At 43.7% G+C, this 19,316-nt stretch overlaps 1 protein-coding gene across 5 annotated transcripts in view; it reads left to right on the top strand.

Annotated features, from left to right (window-relative positions):
- The first annotated feature begins 2,226 nt into the window (after positions 1-2,226).
- CHST15 (carbohydrate sulfotransferase 15) overlaps positions 2,227-19,316 on the top strand; it is a 42,501-nt gene continuing 25,411 nt past the window's right edge. For 2 of the 5 annotated variants that reach the window (XM_079312253.1, XM_079312250.1), the window contains exon 1: positions 2,227-2,365. The gene's annotated coding sequence lies outside the window, so the exon portion shown is untranslated. Of the gene's footprint in view, positions 2,366-12,257; positions 12,305-18,429; positions 18,774-18,985; positions 19,108-19,316 lie in introns of those variants that run through there. The other 3 variants (XM_079312251.1, XM_079312254.1, XM_079312252.1) reach the window with 3 other exon arrangements.

Below are 19,316 nucleotides of genomic sequence, written 5' to 3'. Positions count from 1 at the left end.
AACTTCTTCATTTCCTCCCTCTTTGAACTCTGAATCATGAGAATTAAAGGTCAGCCTTAGCTTTTAGATTTTTTAGGCTGTTTATTCTGATTTTTTTCTCCTTTGGCAATCATTACAGGAGCATGCAGTGACAGGACAAGGGGTAATGGATTCAAACTGACAAAGGGCAGGGTTAGATGGGATATTAGAGAAAAATTCTTCCCTGTGGGGTGGTGAGGCCCTGGCACAGGGTGCCCAGAGAAGCTGTGGCTGTCTCATCCCTGGAAGTGTTTAAGGATGGGCTGGACAGGGCTTGGAGCAGCCTGGGACAGTGGAAAGTGTCCCTGCCCACAGCAGGGATGGGATTTAAAGTCCCTCCAACCCACACCATTCTTTGATTCAGTGATTTCTCCTAGTAACACTGTTCCTGGAGAGGAATTTATTTTGCCACTAAAGTTTGTGTTTTCCTCCCCATCTCTCCAGGTAACACTGAAAACGGTCTGTAAGTGTCTGTGAGATGGGTGGACCCAACCTTTATGGAGTGCCTGGAAGTTTGAGCTCCCACATGTGGAAAACACCACCAAGATTTCTACTCCAGCTGCTGCTTGGTGAGGAATAATATAAACAGAGACTTCCCAAGAGAATGAAGATCTTGTTTTCATGACAGCTTCTTTGATTTTTTGTTATTTAAAAATACAGAAAAAGGAAGGGAGTGTAATTACACAGAAATCTGGCTAAGGATAATTGCTATTCAGAGCATCCCACGAGGCCAAAAAAGGCCTTGGAGGGCAGCATATTTAACTCAGAACAGAAATGCTGAATATGTGTGAGTATTTTATAAATCACAGGTTTCACCTTGTCAGGGTCTTTATTCTGGGTGGTTTTTTTCCCTAAAAACCTGGTGAGGTTCAGATGTGATCTGAAAAGAGATACATATGTGGTGCTGTAGGAAATGAGTGGATGTGTGGCTTTTAGAATATTTTAAACGTTTTTATGTAGTCTTACAGGTGCAAAATCACCTGCTTGAAATCTTAATTTGGCTCCCAATCAGAGCTGTGTAATTTGTAAACTCCTGCTTTGCATTTCACTATTAAGGTACATATGGTTCCCATGCAAAACAGATTCCCACAGAGCTGTGTGAGCTTGGGATGCTTCTGAAAGTTAAAACCAAAGATGGGCTTGATCACAAAAGGAAGTACTAAAATAGAGAATTCACTGTTCTTTCATGTTCAGCTGTGCTTCCTCACTTCAAACTCTTAGAAAAATACTGAGTATTAAACACGTGGATTTAAGCTTAGCAGTGTAAGGAGGGAAATATGAAGTGTTTTTCTTCTGATAATACTGGCTTTGCAAGTGTGGCATTAAACCTTTGAGGGAAATGGTGTGTGCTGCATCTCAGATGGGATGTGTGTGTCACAAAATTAATAACCAGACTACACATTTAACCATGAATTTATCATCATAGAGCCAGAACAGTTTGGGGTGGGAGGCACCTTAAGGACCACCTGCCATGGGCAGGGACACCTTCAAATATCCCAGGGTGCTAAACTTGGCTCTGGGCATTGCCAGGGATCCAGGGGCAGCCACATCTGCTCTGGGCACCTGTGCCAGGGCCTGCCCACCCTCACTGAGAATTCTTTCCTAAAACTTAACCTCAGCTTGCCCTATGACAGATTAACCATTTCTATGTATATTCATAATCACTTTACATATATATATATATATTATATATATGTTGTATGTGCATATATTGTGTGTATATATGTGTGTGTATATGTACATATATATAGAGATATAGATATATATATACACATAGGTAGGATCTCTTGTTTGATAAGACACTTTGCATTGAACTGGGCAGCAGATTTTGGCTCCTTAGCTTTGTGCTGCTGCCATTCCGTGCCCGGAGCAGGGCAGGGATGCTGCCTGCAGCCTGCCCGGGGTGCGGCAGCGCAGCTCGGACCCGCTGCAGCCCCGGAGCCTGGGCAGAGGACACCAGGACACCCCAAATTCCTGCCGGGCTCGGGAGGGGCTCGGGATTCTCTCGGTCCATCCCCCGCGCGGTTTTTGGGTTCGGGATGCCGCAGGGGATGCCCGGGGGATGCTCAGCATCCCACCCGGGGGGTTCCGCGGCGCATCCCCCATACCCCATCCCCGCTCCCATCCCGGGGCACCCCCGGATCCCGGGCGGCCGCGGGGCAGAGCCGAGCGCCGGCACTCCGCCTCTCGGGCTGCGCAGCGCGGCCGGGCAGCGCCGGGGCTGCTCCCTCCCCCTTCCTCCTCCTCCTCCTCCTCCTCCTCCTCGTCCTCCGCCCCCCTCCCCCAGGGCAGAGCCGGCGGAGGCGGCGGGAGCGGGGCAGAGCAGAGCAGAGCCCGGGCGGCGGAGGTAGGAGCGCGGGGATGCGATGGGATAATGGGATGATGGGATGATGGGATAATGGGATGGGATGGGATGAAGATGGGATGGCGAGGGGTCCCCAGGCAGCGGCTCCCCAAGTTCGGACTTTGCGGGAAGTTGTGCAGCCGCAGCCGCGGGGGCAGCGCTGGGCTCGGGGGACGCGGGGCTGCAGCCGGGGGACACAGCGCTGTCCCCGCTCCCCGAAGGGCTGGAGCATCCCCGGACCCTCAGGGCATCCCCGGACCCTCAGGGCATCCCCGGAGCCCCAGGGCATCCCCGGGAGCCCCAGGGCATCCCCGGGAGCCCGGCAGGAGCGGCGGACCGAGCCCGGAGCGGGTCCCGCAGCGCGCCCGGCGCTGCGCTCGGGGGATTTTGGAGAGCAGGGCTGGTTCAGGGCTCTGCTGGAGGAGCCTTTCCATCCCACCCAGCATCCAGCCGGCACGCATGCCGCCGCTCGCTGTGGGTATTTTGGGTGAAGAGGGTATTCTTAAATGCGAGCTGTTGGCTGTTAAAAATAGCTTTATAGCTGCTGAGAATGCAGGCGAGGTTCCGTGACGGGTTATTATGGTCAGAGTCTGTTAAGCAACAATTCACCAGCTTAACTTTGGCGGTCTCGTACACGGGCTTCTCTTTTTCCTTTTTCTCCTTCTTCTTCTTCTTTTTTTTTTTTCCCCTTCTTTTTAATTTTCCTCTGCTGCTTTATTGTAATACTTCAGCCGCACTCTGCAGTGATCTGACTTAGGCACAGACAGATTTGTAGGTTAATAGGATATGTGAGAGTATTGCTTGGATGGTGCATCCAAACACCTACCAAACTCTCAGATTTGGAAATTATAAAATTTATTTTATTTATTATCGTTCTGTGGCCTTAAGTCCCCTTCATACTGACTTCCTTGCAAATGACATCAGAATGGTTTCACTTCTTGAATTGTTAGTCAGACCAAAACCCTATCATCATCATCATCTCCCGCAGAACAAACACGTTCTTCTGTGTTTTGAGACTTAAAAAAAGAGCAGAGTGGCCAGCTGGGCACATCACAGATAAATCTCAAAGCTTGCTGGAACTGTTCATGAAAAGTAAATATTTTAAGATTTAACTGAAAATCGTATGTGCTCATTTGGATAAACAAACACCTGATTGAACAGCACTGCACTTGATACTAACTGGGGACTGCTTGATCTTTGGCAGAGAGGGAAATTTCCACCAATAAAACATCCCCCAATGTACATGAACATACATATATATTTATATCTGTGCTATTTATAGTCATAGATATTTCTTTATGCAGTCACTCATAAACAGTAATCTCACTTAAAACCAGCAAACATTAACAGAGCAGCTGCCCTGAAGCCTCTTTTTGTCAATGATTAAAATGTTGTCACACGTCTCGTGGCCTGAGAGCTTCTTGCTGCTGCTGGTGCATTTCACTCTGGGCATTGAGTCAAAGGATTCATCTGGCTCTTCACATGCCAAAAGAAAGAAAATCAATTTGAATGCAGAAAGGAGGAAACTACGTGCATGAAGATTTAGTAGTGAAACTACCTTCTTTATTTTCATTCTTGTTTTTTAATAGCACTTAGATCCTCTGTCTGTGAGGTGCAGCTCTGGATTCAATAGCAAAATAATTTTATGGTTCAGATTTTGTCATGAGGACAAATCTCAAACTGAAAGTGTTTTATTTAGTGGTTGGTGACAGGAACATGATCAAACAGTGGAGATTTACCTTGCAAAACACTTAATTCCACTAATGCAATGGAGGAGTAATGGAATTTTATCTTCATCATAAACTAAAAGTTGGGATCTGGAAATCTTACAAATGAGAAGGGTGAAGCAGACTCTCATATTGAATTATTTCATGTTGGTTGAAGGGAATGAAGGTGTTGATCCACCAGCAGCATTAGCAGGATAAGATTATGTAGGCACAATCATGGAGATGCAATTAAGAATGCTTTTGTTATATTTTAACATTATTTGAGCAACCTGTGGCAGGAGCTCTGTGAGAATGAGGAGTTTCAGTGGTCAAAGCTTCTGTTGGCAGCCCAGGTGATTTCAGTGCCATTGAAGGTTTTTAAGGATGGGCTGGTGCTGAAGCACCTCTCAAAACTTTGGTTTATACTGAAGCAGTGGTTTGGGGGATGGCAGCAAACTCTGACAAGCTGATGACCAACAAGGATTTCTTATGGAATTCCTCTGCTCACTAGGAAGGGAATCCTTCCTATTAAACTACTTTTTTACACTGAGTGCTTCCTTGTATGTCCACAGAGCACAGTCTCACTGTTGTAACTCAGCATTGTGCCTCTGTTGGGTGCTGATAGAATTTCTCCCGAGTGAGCTGGCAGCAGAGGGATGATCTCACCTAAATGATATGTGGATTTAGGAACTTGGAACACCCAGCTGTGCCTCCCTTCACAGCACGATGCATCACGTAGGTAGAGAAAAGCCATGACAGATACTGATATCCCCCTCTCTCCTAATATCTCCTACACTTAATGTATATCCCAGTCATAAATTCCAAGGAAATGTGCTCTTAAATCACTCAGTGCTTCTCTGGGTGCTTGCCTGATGTGGAACACTGTTTCAAACATCCCAGAGGGTTTGCAGAAGATGGACCCTGATTTGAACTGGCCTTGCTAATTGCTGTCTTTAGACTCCCATTTTCCCTTTTAACCCACCTGTTTTCCTCCATACCTCACACAGGGAGGGGTAATTCTAAATTCTCACCATACTCCTTGGCTGGAATTATGTTCCTCAGCTAGAAGAATCCAAAGTGCTGTGGAAAAACATGGTAGATTTCCAACAAGAGAGCATTTTTTTCACCCTGTTCCCCCACAAATTAGTATTTCTTATTTTTTATGTTTTTTAGTGAAGTGCCCTGTTTTTCTTGCCAAGTGTGGTGTCAGATCTGAACTCTAAATACAGCTATTCAGGGGGAAGGGATCTGTAACCTGCTGCAAGCTCTCATTTTGAAGCAGCCTGAATTGCACCCATCTCTCCACTGGCACTGCAATCCCACCAAAATGAACTGATGATCTATAGCTCTGCTGACCCATCCTCTTAAAAATGTGTGTGGCTGCCCCTGTATCTGACAGAAAACGTGCTGTGCTTGTCCCCACAGCCTGCTGGGTTGTGTTTCCTGGGCTCACAGACATGATTACAATTCTGTCCTGGAGCCTGGTTGGGTTTTTACAGGTGAGGGAGACAGGGAAGCTCCAGAGGAGGTGGAGAGCCTTGCAATGGGAGCACTGTAATCCTTTGATTACACAGCTGGGCCTGACATGCCACTGAACAGCACTTCAGGGGCAGGCAGTTAATGTAGCTTTTCCATGGAATATTTATTAATTTATGTTACACCTGGTTTCCAGCAGCTGTTGAACGTGGCTTGCAAGCTTTATTTTCGAGGAGTGTCCTGGGAGGGAAGATGAGCAGGTGATGCTTGCAAGAGAAAACAGAAGGAAAATTGTTGTCCTGGTGGGTACTGGGGGCTGCTGGCAGTGCCAGGGCAGCTGGGGTGAGGAGGAGAGACCTGGGGAGGTGGTGGGTGTGAACAGGAGTGGGGGATCCTTGGCACTCTGTGCCACCTCCTCTGTCCCCTCTGATGGACACCAGAGCACACCAGAGGTCACAAGGCAGAGTCTCAGACTGGTTTGTGTGGGAAGGGAAACTCAAAGCTCATCCAGTTCCAACCCTGACACCTTCCACTGTGCCAGGTTGCCTCAAAGCCAGCCTGGCCTTGGATCCAGGGGATCCAGGGGATCCAGGGGATCCACAGCTTCTCTGTGCCAGCTCCTCCCCACCCTCACAGGGAGCAATTCCTTCCCAAAATCCCATCCATCCCTGCCCTTTGGCAGTGAGGAACCACTCCTCTTGTCCTGTCCCTCCATCCCTTGTCCCCAGTCCCTCTGCAGCTCTGCTGAGCCCATTTAGGCTCTGGAAGGGCTCTGAGCTCTCCCTGGATCCTTCCCCAGGCTCAGCACCCCCACTCTCAGCCTTTCCTCCCTTGATGCTCCATCCCTCTGATTGCTCCATCCTGGAGCATCTCTGCTGCACCAACCCTCCATCCTCACCCTACTGCCCTTCTCATCCATCCATCTCCCCCACCTCCCACAACTGCCTGAGCTGCCTGAAATCTTTATTTCCCAACCCTCAGCACCTGGCTGCTGATTTCCCTCTGACCTTGCCACCAATGAGGGGGCTCAGCTCAACTCCAGACACATTTTTGGAGTTTCTGGTGGTGTGAACCTTCCCCTGTTGGTTTGCTGAAAGCAGCCACAGCCCCTGCAAGGATGGGATGGGGGGGACACTCCTCCTGTGCCACGACTTTCCTTGGAAATTAACCCAATCCTGTGGAGAACTGCTGTGGCAAGGAAGCAACCCAGGTTTTTATTTGTTTATATACCAAGCAGCACCAAATGCACACTCAATATTCTAAAACTTACTGTGCCAGCATTTAGTCACCAAATAAGCACAGCATTTTATAAATAAATGGGGGTTTTAATCTTTGTCTAAGATGGGTTGTTCCTCACTATAAAAGGTGCAGATCTGTACCTAAATAGCAAAATACTCAAAGTGACATTTTCCATTTGCTTCACGCCTTCCAGTAGGAAAAAATAAGTTTCACAAGGAGATATTTTTTTCTTGTAGAAAAACCTTGATTTTCAGTGTGGGTGAATGTACCCTGGTATCTAACCATAAAATTAGAAAAGCTTATGAGAGTGAAAAAGGCTTTTGTATTATTGTATTTCACTTAGGTGTTACTTTTATTGGTGTTTGGCTCAAACAAGTTTAAGTTTGACTTGTAACTTTTCAGAATTGCATGGAATGGAGGGAAGGTCATTTCTTTCAAAGGAGTCATTGAGTTACAGGTGAGTTTGAGCTGAGGTCAGACAAGAGTGAAGATAAAATGTAAAGTTCAAAGTCATACAGAGGAAACAAGATAAGACTGCTGTGAAAAATGAAAAGCTCTACAAGATACAAAGGCCAAAAAAAAAAAAAAGAAAGAAATGTGTACTTGAGACATGGAAGAAGCCTTGTAGTGCTGAAAGAGTGCTGTGAGCAGCACATGGATGTGAGTTTGTAATATTGGATGGTTTGCCCAATTTCAGCTCTTGGAGGAGTGCTGAGAAAAAGCACTTAATTAAAGTGCTTCAGAACTGGCACCAAATGAGTGGTGAGATACCAACAAATAGGAGAGACCTCAGGAAAAAAAATAAAATAGCAGAAATCAGGACTCTGGAAGGTTTTGCCCATAATTTGGAGGAAATATAAGAGCCCAGTGTCAACCTTGCTGTGCTTGAATTGGGATATAATGGTCTGAGTGCCAGAATTTATTAATCCAAAGAAAAAGGACTCTTTGACTGGTGCAGCCAGGTTTGTCTGTGTAAAGCTAGAAATAGGAGGAAATGGAGAAGGATGGTTTAATAGTTTATTAGGGAATGTATCACATAATGAGATGGGTTTGCCTGCAGGCCCAGCTCCTCACTGGGAGCTTCATCTCCTGAAATTCTTAAAACCAACACTTCCTTTGCAAGGCCATCAAATACCTTATCTAATTTCCTTCCCAGCCTCTTTGATTTGGGCTACTTTTTAGTTGTAATTTGTCTTTTTTTTTTTTTTGCTTAGCTCTGTAGATATTAGATAATGTTAAACAGATATTGGTCATGTTAAATAAATTAAATGGATAATGGATCTCAAAGTTTCATAGATGTATTTCATGTTAGGCTGGTGATTGGGCTCCTGTTCTTGTCTTCCACCCTTTCCTGGTGCATTTTTAGAGCTCATCCTTGGGATTGCTGAAGCCTGAGGACATTTCTGGAAAGGATTTTGGGTGCTGCTGTTGCAATGGGAGAGGAACAGGTTTTGAACGTGTCCATCAGGGTTTTGAGCTCCTGCCCAGGTGATTCCAGGGAAGGAATCCTGGTTCACAGTGTAAGATTCACACCTCCAGCATCAGGGATGCTCTGCCTGCTCTGTGTCTCCCTGGAGCTCAGGGCTGGGATAACACTGAGACATCTGGGTTGTAACTGCATCTATTGCCAGCCATAAAAATTCAGATAAAAACCCTGCTGTGCATTAAAGGCTGCCAATAGAAACTGCAGCACGAGGTGTAGTGATGGGCTCTTAATTTAAGGAGACAAAAACATCTTCTGGAGCACTCCAGCATGGAGTACTACAGCTTTATGCCCTGAGCAACTCATTGGAGCTGTTCGTAAAGTAAATAATTAAGATGAAAAGTTTCATCAATTATAAAGCTCTGAAAACAGTTTCTCAGGTTGAGGATTAACTTGCCTAAGGATCAGATAAGGATAAATCAGAACAAAACCACTATTGCACTTGACATTTAGTATTAGAATTACTTTGCAAAGCTATTTATGCCATCTTTAAAACAAGGAATGAGATGTGAGAGGTGAGCAGAAGGGAAGAGTGGAATCTGAGCTGATCCCCTCACTGAGGAAAAAGGAAATAAAGATTTGTCTGACATCAGGTGATGTTAAGTAGGGAAGCTTTTAACCCTTCAGAGTAGATTTTTGAGGAGCAAAATGGAAAACACAGAGCAGAGTAAATGCAATCTAGATGGTATCCATGGAAATCCCATGTGGATTTATCTGGCATTAGGCTAGAGCAGACTAATTCACCTTTTGGGTTTCACTGGTGTGAGGGGGAGCAGATTCTTGTGGGAGTGGGAGCAGTTTTGCAGTTGTTTTGCATTTTCCAGTTGTTTTGGAAGAATTCAGATCCCTCTGCTCACCAAGGAGTGTGGCAAGGCTGGAAAATCTGGGAAACCCTCCAGAGCTTGTCAGGGAGCAGCTTTTATCTGGAGTCAATAACTCTCTCAGGTGGGTTCCACTCACCTGCTGCTCATTCCTGCTACAGCTGGAAAAATTGAGATTCTCCTGGTTTAGCACCAGAGTTAGCATGCAGCAATAACTCATTTTGGTGTAATACAGGGGAATGCATAAAAAGCTTCTGCTGAGTTTTGATAGTGTTTTCCTGTAATGATGCCCATTAACTGAGTGTAGTCATCTCTCCAGTTTTCCATTTTTTTTGTCTTGCTGTGCTGGTACATTGGATAATAAATGGAAAAAAAAAAAGCACTAAAAATATGCTGTGAAAATGCTGATAAATATATAAATACCTATAGTATATATTTTTTTGACTATTACAATTTCTACAATCTAAAGCTTCCCAAAACTGCAAAATGAACAGGCACTTTATGACAATTAATATTTATGCATTAAAAACATGCCTGTTACTGAAACAAGAATATCCCATCCATCATCACTAAACATTTTACAGTGCAGAACTTTAATACCCTCCTCTCTTGTATTTTGAAAGATAGCAAATAATTCTGGAATACCAAATATCATTAAGTTGCATTTAACAAAAAAAAAAAAAAAATCTCATTTCAAATGAGATAACACAAACGCTGAGTTCATTGCAAACAGCAATTCTCTGGATGAACTCTGGTTCCATTAAACTCACTGAAATGTCTTCCTGCTGACTTCAGCACACCAGCATTGAGAAAAATAAATTGAAATGGGATCTTTAAAAGTTTTCTTCTTGATGAGTGGCTGGAGCTGAAGCCATTCAGCTGTGCTTCTCTGTGCATGTGTTGTTCAGCTCAGCCAGCAGGTCTGAGGTGAAGATAATGTCTGGTGGGGATGAGGGAATGTGAGCAGGAAATCATATTTCTCTTTGAAATAATCCATCAGTAGCTGTGCTATCCCAGAGGCCCCTTTTTATGGAGACCCTGCAGATGTGCAGCCCCTTTTCAGAGCTGAGGGAAGCCAACCATGCAGGTGGACATCCCTCCTAAGGATATTTAGCTCTTAAAAGTGATGGAAAAGCCCCAAAGTGCAGCTCTTTATTTATGGCAGTGCAAGTGCAGCCTTCAGACGTGGCTTTGGGGACATTTTTAGCTTTGTCCTTTTGGCATGGGGGGGGGTTTCTATGCAGCAATTGAATAGGAGGAAGGAATTAATTTGATTTAGCCATGTCAAGCTGAAAATGAAGTTCCTCCTTGCACATCCTTCGAGGAACCCTCAATGGTCTGGATTTAGCTCCATTTTTTCTGGTGTATTTTTGGACTTCCTCTGCTGATAAATATTTAGAGTCTGTTTATCTTTCATTTCTGTTACATAGTGCTTACAGATTTCTTCCCCCCCCCCCATAAATACTTATTACTGCAGAAATTGGTGTTGCAAGCCTTGATATTGCAGTGCCAGCAATTCTGTAATTTTAATTGAGGCTGGGTGACAGTACTTCTATTAATTATCCAGGAGAGGCTTATGGCTTTCTGAAAGAGAAGTGTATTTCTGGCTGGAGGAGTTTGGAGGGGAGTTGTAATTGCTTTATGTCTGGAGTGCAGGTTTAGGTGCAGGAGGCTTGGCTGGATTAGATGTGGCCATTGCTGAGGATCAATAAAGCATGAAAAGGGGAAAAGCTGTTTCAAATTTGTAAAAGTTGTAGCCACCAGGATGCTGCTAAGTTCAGAATGAAAAATGCAGCTGTTTGTTTTGGGTTTAATTAAAATCCAATGAAAGACAATTCAGAGAGACCTGAGTTGATATTAATTACTGTGAGCAGGTGAGTAATTGGAGCAGGTGAAGGATTTCCTTCACCAAATTCTGCAGAGCCTTTTCTAATAGCCTGGCTCTGTGTAATTCTCACTGGTGCTGCCCAGCTAAATCTTAGTGCTCTTTTCCTGTGCCTTCCAAATTCCTTTGTGAAGTTGTGTTTTTCCTGATGTGAATAGGACAGTCCCACTTTAATTGGATAACAGCAGTTGTCACCCTGCAAGAGGGATTGTGATGCCCAGAGGCCTCAGAAGTATCTGTGTGAAAATAAATAAATAAAACATCTAAAAAGCTTGCTAGAAGCAGTAAATTTAAAAATTGATTTGGTTAACAGCATTGAAATGAGGTGCCTTATTCTATTACAGCTTAAAGCCACCAGATGTCACTTATTTTGTGCACCACTGTTTTGGGGAGAAGCATGCCCTTGGCATGGAAAAGATTAAAAAAAAAAAAAGGCAACTTACTGTAAGTAGTTTTGTTTCTGTTTGTGTTCCCAATTGGCAACTGTCTTCCTTGATAAATATTTTCATCTTAAAATAGATCATACAAACTCATTTCTCACAGATCAGACAGATTTGCATTTTTTATGAGCCTTAAATGTCAACAGTGCCATTTTGAGATTCAGTCTTTAAGAAAATAATTAATAGGCTTACTCCATTTTCAGAAGGGGGAGTGTCCATTTTACAGACAGGATGGTTTTTTATCATGATCTCTTCCAGCATTAAAGACACTTCAGCCAATGGCTCACACAGATATTCACCTGCAGCCAAGCTGAAAGCAGTGAGAGGAGTTTTAAAGTCATACAGAAGGTGGAAATCCTTGTGGAGAGGGAAATCAGAGACCAGCATCTGCTTCTGGAGTTCATCCTCAGGGTTTAAAGGAGCAAGGAGCAGTGGAGCAAAGGTAGAGGGGGATGAAAAATGAACAACCCTTGGCACCCAATGCAAACCAGATTTCCTGGCTTGGGAGGGCATGGCCAGGGAGCTGGAGGGGGTGACAATTCCTGACAGTGGGAGCCAGCCAAGGGCTCCAGCTCCTGGCTGTGTGTCCTGCTCCAGTGGCTTTTCCCTCCCATCACCAGAGATGTCAAACTGAGAGGTGCAGGCTCTCTTTCCCTGCTTCATTTTTTTGGCCTGTACTCAAAGGGCAGCACCATTAAAAAGAGGAAATTTAATTTTCTGGACTTGAAGCAGAAAGGCAGAAAATGGAGTGCTTTCCTGAAGGGTAATGATGAGTGATTTTTTTTTCAGTCCAGTAGTAGCACTATAGTTTGTTTTTTACATTTTAAATATGTCTTCTCCCTCAGATTCCAGCTTGGGGTGGAGTCCTCCTCAATCTGTGCATCTCAGGCAGGTTGGAGGATGTAAATCCACAGCAATGAGTGAATGACGTGAGAGCTGCTCTCCAAATAATTTTCCATTTCAGTCCTCAGGAGTGGCTGTGCTGAAAGGCTACCTGCCTTCATTTTTCATCTGAGGTGAAAAATGTACTCTGGCATGGCATTCTGTAGCTGAAGGCAGAGTACATGACACATTTCCCCTCCCTTCTTCCTCTGTGCCTGAGCAAAAATAGAGGTGAGCAAAACACTCCTTAACTAATAGAAACAGTGTTGGCTTCTCAATGCAGCAAATTTGTATTTTAGCACCTTGTATGTAACCAATTATATTAATGAGGCTCCAGTTCTTAACTGGGAGGGTTTCATTTCCTCCTGCAGGTCTTGCATCATTGCTCCTGAAAATGCCATCTGCCAGCTCTGGCCCCAAAAATGTCCCTGCCTCTATTGAGCAGGGAGATTCTGGCACAGCTCAGGGATGGGGAGTGTGATTGCAGCCTGGGAAGCTGGGAAAATTCACTTTCTCTGTCTGTTGAGCTTCTGAAAGGCTGAAATTCATTCTGTTTAATGTGGTTACTGGGAGAAAGTCAGAGAGTCAATGCTGTCTGCTTTAGATGGCTTATTTAGAAATTGGATTGCTGGTGGCATCCTGTCTTGTGTAACACATATCTGAATTTCATTCAAAACCCCTCAATTCCCAGGTAATGGGATTCTGAATGGTGACTTAGGAGAGCTAGGTTTTCTTGGACTTGTACCTTTTTATTCCAAATGATATTACAGGTGACACGTGTCAGAACTCTGTCATTTTGTCACCCAGGGAGGGAGAAGCACCTTGGAAAAGAACTGAGGTCTGATGTTGGGATTTACACACCCTTTCTGGAGCTGGACCAAACCCCAAGACACATCTGAGTGCACTCTGAGGCTCCTGTGCATGGCATGAATGGTTACAACTGCATTTTCTCATTTAATTAGTTTTCACCTTGGGCAGAAGCATCTCTGTAAAAACACTGATAAAATAATATACATTGTATTTAAATGTCCTTGTTGGGATAAAACATTTCTGTTCCAGATCAGTTTTGTTGGCCTTATACAAGTAACCTAAAGGAAGAAGATTAAGAATAACATCAAATTCAAGTTTTCATGTGCAAAGAAAGACACCCATATAATTGTATAGGATTTGCTATTCTTCTCAAAGTCTAATTTAAACCACTGAGCCATGCAATAAAGAAACTGAGGTGTGTTATCAGCATATGATTTATTTTTTCACTTAATGAGAAGAACTGTGTTTTTTTAAAGTTTACAGATTATTCTGAACTTCTGCAGTCACTTGCTGTGATTAAAAATAGTTTGGATGCTGAAGGCATTTTCCAGGATTTAAACACGCAGGAAAAACTGCAAATTAAATCAAATGATCAGCAGTGAGACTTATTTCTCTCCTGCACCAAGGATGATGTTCTAGAATTCCTAATTTTCCACATACTGGTGAAGTTACTGCTGTAAAAGGAGCAGAACTTGATTATTCACATGGAAAAAATAGAAAAAATAGTCACAGAGTGGTTTGGGTTGGAAGCTTGTCTCATTCCAGCTCTTCCAGGCTGCTCCAAACCTGGTCCAACATTTAATTTTAGTGCAGAGAACCCATCCCTGGGTGCTTCCCTTGTGAGCTGCTCTCCCCCAGCACAGAGGAGATGCACCAGAGCATCTCCACAGCCCAGATGCCACCAGCAGGGAGATGTTCCCTGTCCCAGCATGGGACAGTTCTCTGGCCAGAGGGTGAAGGTTTCCATGGCTGGGGCACCACAGCAGTTCTCAATGAAAAACTCAAACCAGCCAATTTGGGCTCAGACTCTGGAGGGCTCTCCCAGCTGGGTGTCAGTGGTGGTTGTGGATTAGTGGTGGAGGCAGCAGCTGGAGGCTGAGGGTTGCACTCAGTGGTCTCAGGGTCTTTTCCAGCTTTATCAATTCATTCACAGGGAGCTGTTGCAGCCAGAGCTGTGGCTGGGAGCAGAGGGTATCTCCTGTAGGGGACACAAAGCAGGGTGAGGGGCTGCAGGGTCCAGAGCTGCTCCAGCCCAGCTGCTGGGTCACATTCCCAAAGATTTGATGGAACACCTGGCATTTCTTGGCATTTTGTTGCTGTCTCTAGCTCTGGGCGTGGAGTGATCTTTGCAGGAGACAGTGATGGATAGAGCTGTGGGGGCACCTGCTGTGCTTTTCAAACATCATTCTTGAGGGTGGAAAGTGTCAAGGGAGCTGAGCACAGGGCAGTTTATTCCCAAATCCAGACGGCTCCTGGTGCCCACTGAAGAGTGACCCAGTGCTGTCAGTGATGGGACAGCTGAAGACAGAGCTGGTTCTCACATTTCTCTGATCACCAACACCAGTGTTTCCTTTTGCAGCTTGATGCACCAGTTGGGCAGAGCTCCTCTGCTGACCAATACAGCCTTTTCTCTGTATATAATATGCATATTTTATTTGTCATTATTTCATTGTGGCCACGTGCCACTTTTGAGAAATGAACATTGCATTCCTCCAAGCCTGGGTCCTCACTTACCTGATAAAGCTTTAGGAGTTTTCCTTAGTGTTGTTATTTAGGTTATATAGCAGTGCTTAGAAGGAATAAATGGAATTGGAAGCCATCTCTTCCAGCCTAAGACATCCCAGGAAGCTTTTATGTCAGTGTAGTCCTTGCTGCAGAAATAGATTAAGAAATTTCTAATTTATTTCCCATTAAAATCATCCCCTCCAAATGTATCTGTATGCTCTTGATGCCATCTTAGTCTCCTGCATGTTTGAGAGCTTTGAATGCATTATCAGCCTAAACCAAGTTATTACATTAATCTCATGAAATCAAAGATTCATATCTTTGACTCAAGGTAAACACCATCAGCAACAGAGAAATTTAACAGATGGAAATGCATTTCAAACTTGAGAGGCATTTTTGCTGGAGATGTTTTTTGTTAGATATGTTAATTCTGCTAAAGTTGGAGTTTGTAAGTTCCTGTAAAGTATTTTGTGGGGTGTATTCTGGAGATGCTTTTAGTTCTTTTGCAGTTTTTTATAATGTTAACACAGTCTCAATCTTTCTGCATTAGAAGCTGAGCTTTTTGGGTTATCATTAACAGTCATGCATCTGTTCTTGACAGTCTGGCTGCCAACTGCAGTTGATGGAATTTGTGTCACTTCAGATTCCTTGTGTGATTTGCCTCAGCAAAGATTTATTTCAAGCAGAGGAACCTGAGCTCAGAACTCATCTTGGTGCCATTTCAGCTGCAGTGTCCTGTAGCTGCTCTGTGTCCTCCTCTCTTTGTCTGGAAACAAATACATCAACAAGCACTACTGCTTAAAAATAAAACCTCATTTTACCTCCCACTGTTCACTTCTGTGCTCTGCTGCCTCCAGGGATGTGAGAGGTTTCTGGCTGGAGCAGAGCATTTGGGAGCAGCTGTGTTCCCTCTCTCCTCACAGCTCTGGGCTGTCTCAGGAGATGCTCTCTCCCACAGAGCAGATCTTGGAGCATCCTGGTCCAGGCATCCCTGTGTAGCTCCCAAAAATTGTTCAGGTAGGGATCAGTAAGGATCTGAATGAGGCACTTGTGCTATCTCAGAGCTCCATCAAGGGTGGGCTTTGTCTTCTCAATTTCTCACTTCAAACCCTTAAAAAGTGAATTTTGACCCCTCTGCAGTTGGAGCAGAGGGAGAGTGGAAGGTTAGTTTGGGACACTTTGCCAATAACAGAAGTCAAGTAATTAACATATCCATTGGAAAAAAAAAAATAAAAAAGTCTCTTGGAGCATTTGCCTTGGGTTTCTTCTGCCCACAAATAGAGACCATCTAGTTTGCTAAGCTAAATGTTGTCTTTATGCTGCAGAAAATTTTGTAGAAGAGGCAGGGTGTGAGGGGGTGCATGCCAAATTTCTCTTGGTACATTCATCATTATGCAGAGTTGGGGTTTTGGTTTGCTTTTCTAATTTCTTTTTCCCCTTGGTTTCTTTTCATGGAGATTGAGCAAAGAACACTCTCAGATTTTTATCTCGTTTGTTTACAATCTGGAGGCCAGCTAAGCACAGTGTAAGGCATGAAAAGGTATTTGTGGTTGTGTTATTTCCAAGTGGAAAACAAGCACACTGAAGCCAAACACGGGGGAAACCTGCAGGAACAGAGAGTCAAGTCAAGGAGTCAATGGTTCAGTGCCTGAGGAGCAGATTTTCTTATTATTGTCCTGGATATTACTGTATTTACTCACTGGGTTCCATGGAATCTTTTCCATTTTGTTAGGACTGTTGTGAACTGGGGGCTTTGTGCAGTTGTAAGGTTTCTGGGCTGGATTTTGCTTTGTATTTTGTATTCTTTGTATTTTGTATCACAGCATCAAGAGCTGTGATATCCTTGAGAGGTGGTGACAGGGTGCAGCACAACCTCCCTCCTGCACTGGTGGAAATCAGTGGGTTGAGGTGTTTGAGCTCCTTTGAAGCTTGTGATAGAAGTGCTGTTCTTTAAATGTGATGACATGAAAACAGGAGGGGACAATCAGCAGAATTTATTCCATTATCAAATGGGTTTAGGTTCCACATCAAGTGTGTGCTCTGCCAACCACACAGGACACAATGCCCAGGGTGCATAAATGTCTTCAGAATGGTGGGATCTTATAAACTGCTTAATAAAAAATTATTTGTGTGTAGCTAAAAAGCACAGACTACAGAGGAGTGAGTGATGGAGCCCAAGCCTTTGATGAAACTCTTTAGGAATAGTGGCAGGAGACTTTAGAAGTAAATGTTGCTTGACTTCTGCAGAATAAACACTTTTCTAGGAAGCTGGAAAGAGGATAATGATATTATATCAAAAAGGTTTTGCTTAATTAGGTGTAGCCAGCATTTACCTGCTAGAATTTTATCTGCTGATATTTTTGAGATAACTAATTAGAAATTTCTTGAGAGTGCTTCAAAATTTCTTGGGTTTTCTACTTTGAGCTCTGAGTCTGCTTCACTTTGCAATAAACAAAGGGGTTTCTTGGTTAATGGGCTGAGGTTTATCTGATGTGTCATTGCCTAAAGAATTAAAGTTGTTGAACATTTAGAAAAGTTACTACTAAGCTTGGAACAGAGTTGGGTTTTTTTTTTAAGTACAAACAAAGCCCCAGTTGTGATTTGGCATCAATGAATAGTTTGAGTTGAGTAATTTTTGTTTGAATTTACAAGAAACTTTAATGACAGACTCTAATGCTGAGTTTGTCTTTTCAGGATGCAGCTGTGTATGTTTCCTTTCACCCACTCAGCATTAGATGAAAGATGAAATGCCCTATTCATGAAAAAGCACTTACATGGTACTTATGTACAGATGAGATATGTTTTTCCATCCATTTCAATGCATGTCTCACAGAGAAGGTACCCTGTATGAGTCACAATGAAAAGAATTCAGATGACTCTGTTAAGATAGTAAAGTTTATGGAGAAAATTCAGCTTGGGGGTGGAGGAAAATCCCTTCTCAGCCACTAAAAATCAAATGAGCAGCTGCGAGCATTTGCATGGCTCTAGAATTGCCATAACTGTATTGTGTTTAAAGCAAAGTTAAGATTCACATAGAATGGATCCCCTTTCAGAAAAACTGCTTATATTTGAAGTGTGAAGGTGTATCAGATGAATTCTGGTAGATCCCATTTGGTTGCATGCAGAACCATTTCACCACAGCATGAGATAAACAGGCACCGAAGGCATTACATGATGCAAATTCTATTTATTCCATACAATGTTATTCATCCCTCAAAAGCAGCCTTAAATTAGCAGCTGATCTCTCACAACCCACAGGATTCAGCAATTTGTGCTGCATGCCCCTTGCAAAGTGGCAGAAAGTATTAGAGATCAGATGGTGGATGGAATATGTTCCTCCCTTTGAATCAACCTGAGGCAGCAGCTGCTGAGATCGAGGAAAATCAAATGTGTAAAAGGAATAAGATGCTAGTCAGAGTAACTCATAGCTGTGAGTTATGCCCACTGGTTTGCAGCATGTCAAGGCTGAAAATGCTTGGCAGGATGCTGGAAATACTCTCAGAACATTTTCCCCCCACGTGCTGGTTCTGGACCAGTAATTAATGCAAGAGACAAAGAGCTGGGTTTAAAATAACCCTTCAGCACTGACAGATCCCTCCTGCAAATCCAAAATTCCAAGTGTGCTCCACCAGCTCTCACTGGCTGTGAAGGTTTATTTCCTTTTGCACAGTGAGGTGATTCCACTATCCCTGTCCAACCTGGCCCTGAACACTTCCAGGGATGGGGAATCCACAACTTTTTATTGTGTTCAGGTAAGCAATGAAATCACTGTGCTGCCCTCACCTATCTGAGCTCTGCATGGAGGGAAAACCTTCTATATCTATTGAATTAGTTGCTCCAGAAGAGCTGTTTGAGTCAATTGCAGCAATATTTTTGCAGAGAGTCAATGAAGCAGCCTTGGGAGCTGAAATTAAGCAGGATTCACAGTGGATGGAGAGAAACAGGTAACTACAAACAGCTGGGTTTGAGATGTGAGCAATGTCAATACCAGAGCAATCCTTTGCCTCGGGCTTTTTCTGAAGATAAACACTCATTTATTTCTGATTACAGCCTGGCTGCAGGGCTTATGAGAGCTGTATTTAGAGATGATATTTTTTTTTTCCCTCTTGCCAACCCCCAAACCTCTTCAGTTTGTTTGATAAAAATAACTGCAGTGGAAGAGCTTCAGAACAGATTCAGCCTTGGTGCTCTGTGCTTCCCTTTGCACTGGCACACAGAACAGGGATTTGGCTGATTTGTGGGATGAGAGTGGGATGCATTCCTTGAAAGAGCAGGCAGGTAAGAATTTCTATTGTTGTAAATTATCGTGATGTCCTGTGCTGGAAATGAAACTTCAGTGGCTGTTTGGTCTTATTAGCAAAACATTTATGGCAAAACCAGCCTTATCACATTGATTTTCTGCACTTAAAATTGTATTTCAGGTGATCCATGTGCCTTCCCAGGGAGGTCTTTGTTTTTGTTTTTTTTTTTTCCCCATATAACAAAAG

This window comes from Erithacus rubecula (assembly GCF_903797595.1).
Source record: "Erithacus rubecula genome assembly, chromosome: 9".
NCBI classification, from domain to species: Eukaryota; Metazoa; Chordata; class Aves; order Passeriformes; family Muscicapidae; genus Erithacus; species Erithacus rubecula.
The sequence above is the reverse complement of the archived record's forward strand: the minus strand, read 5'-3'. Positions and strand labels throughout refer to the sequence as shown.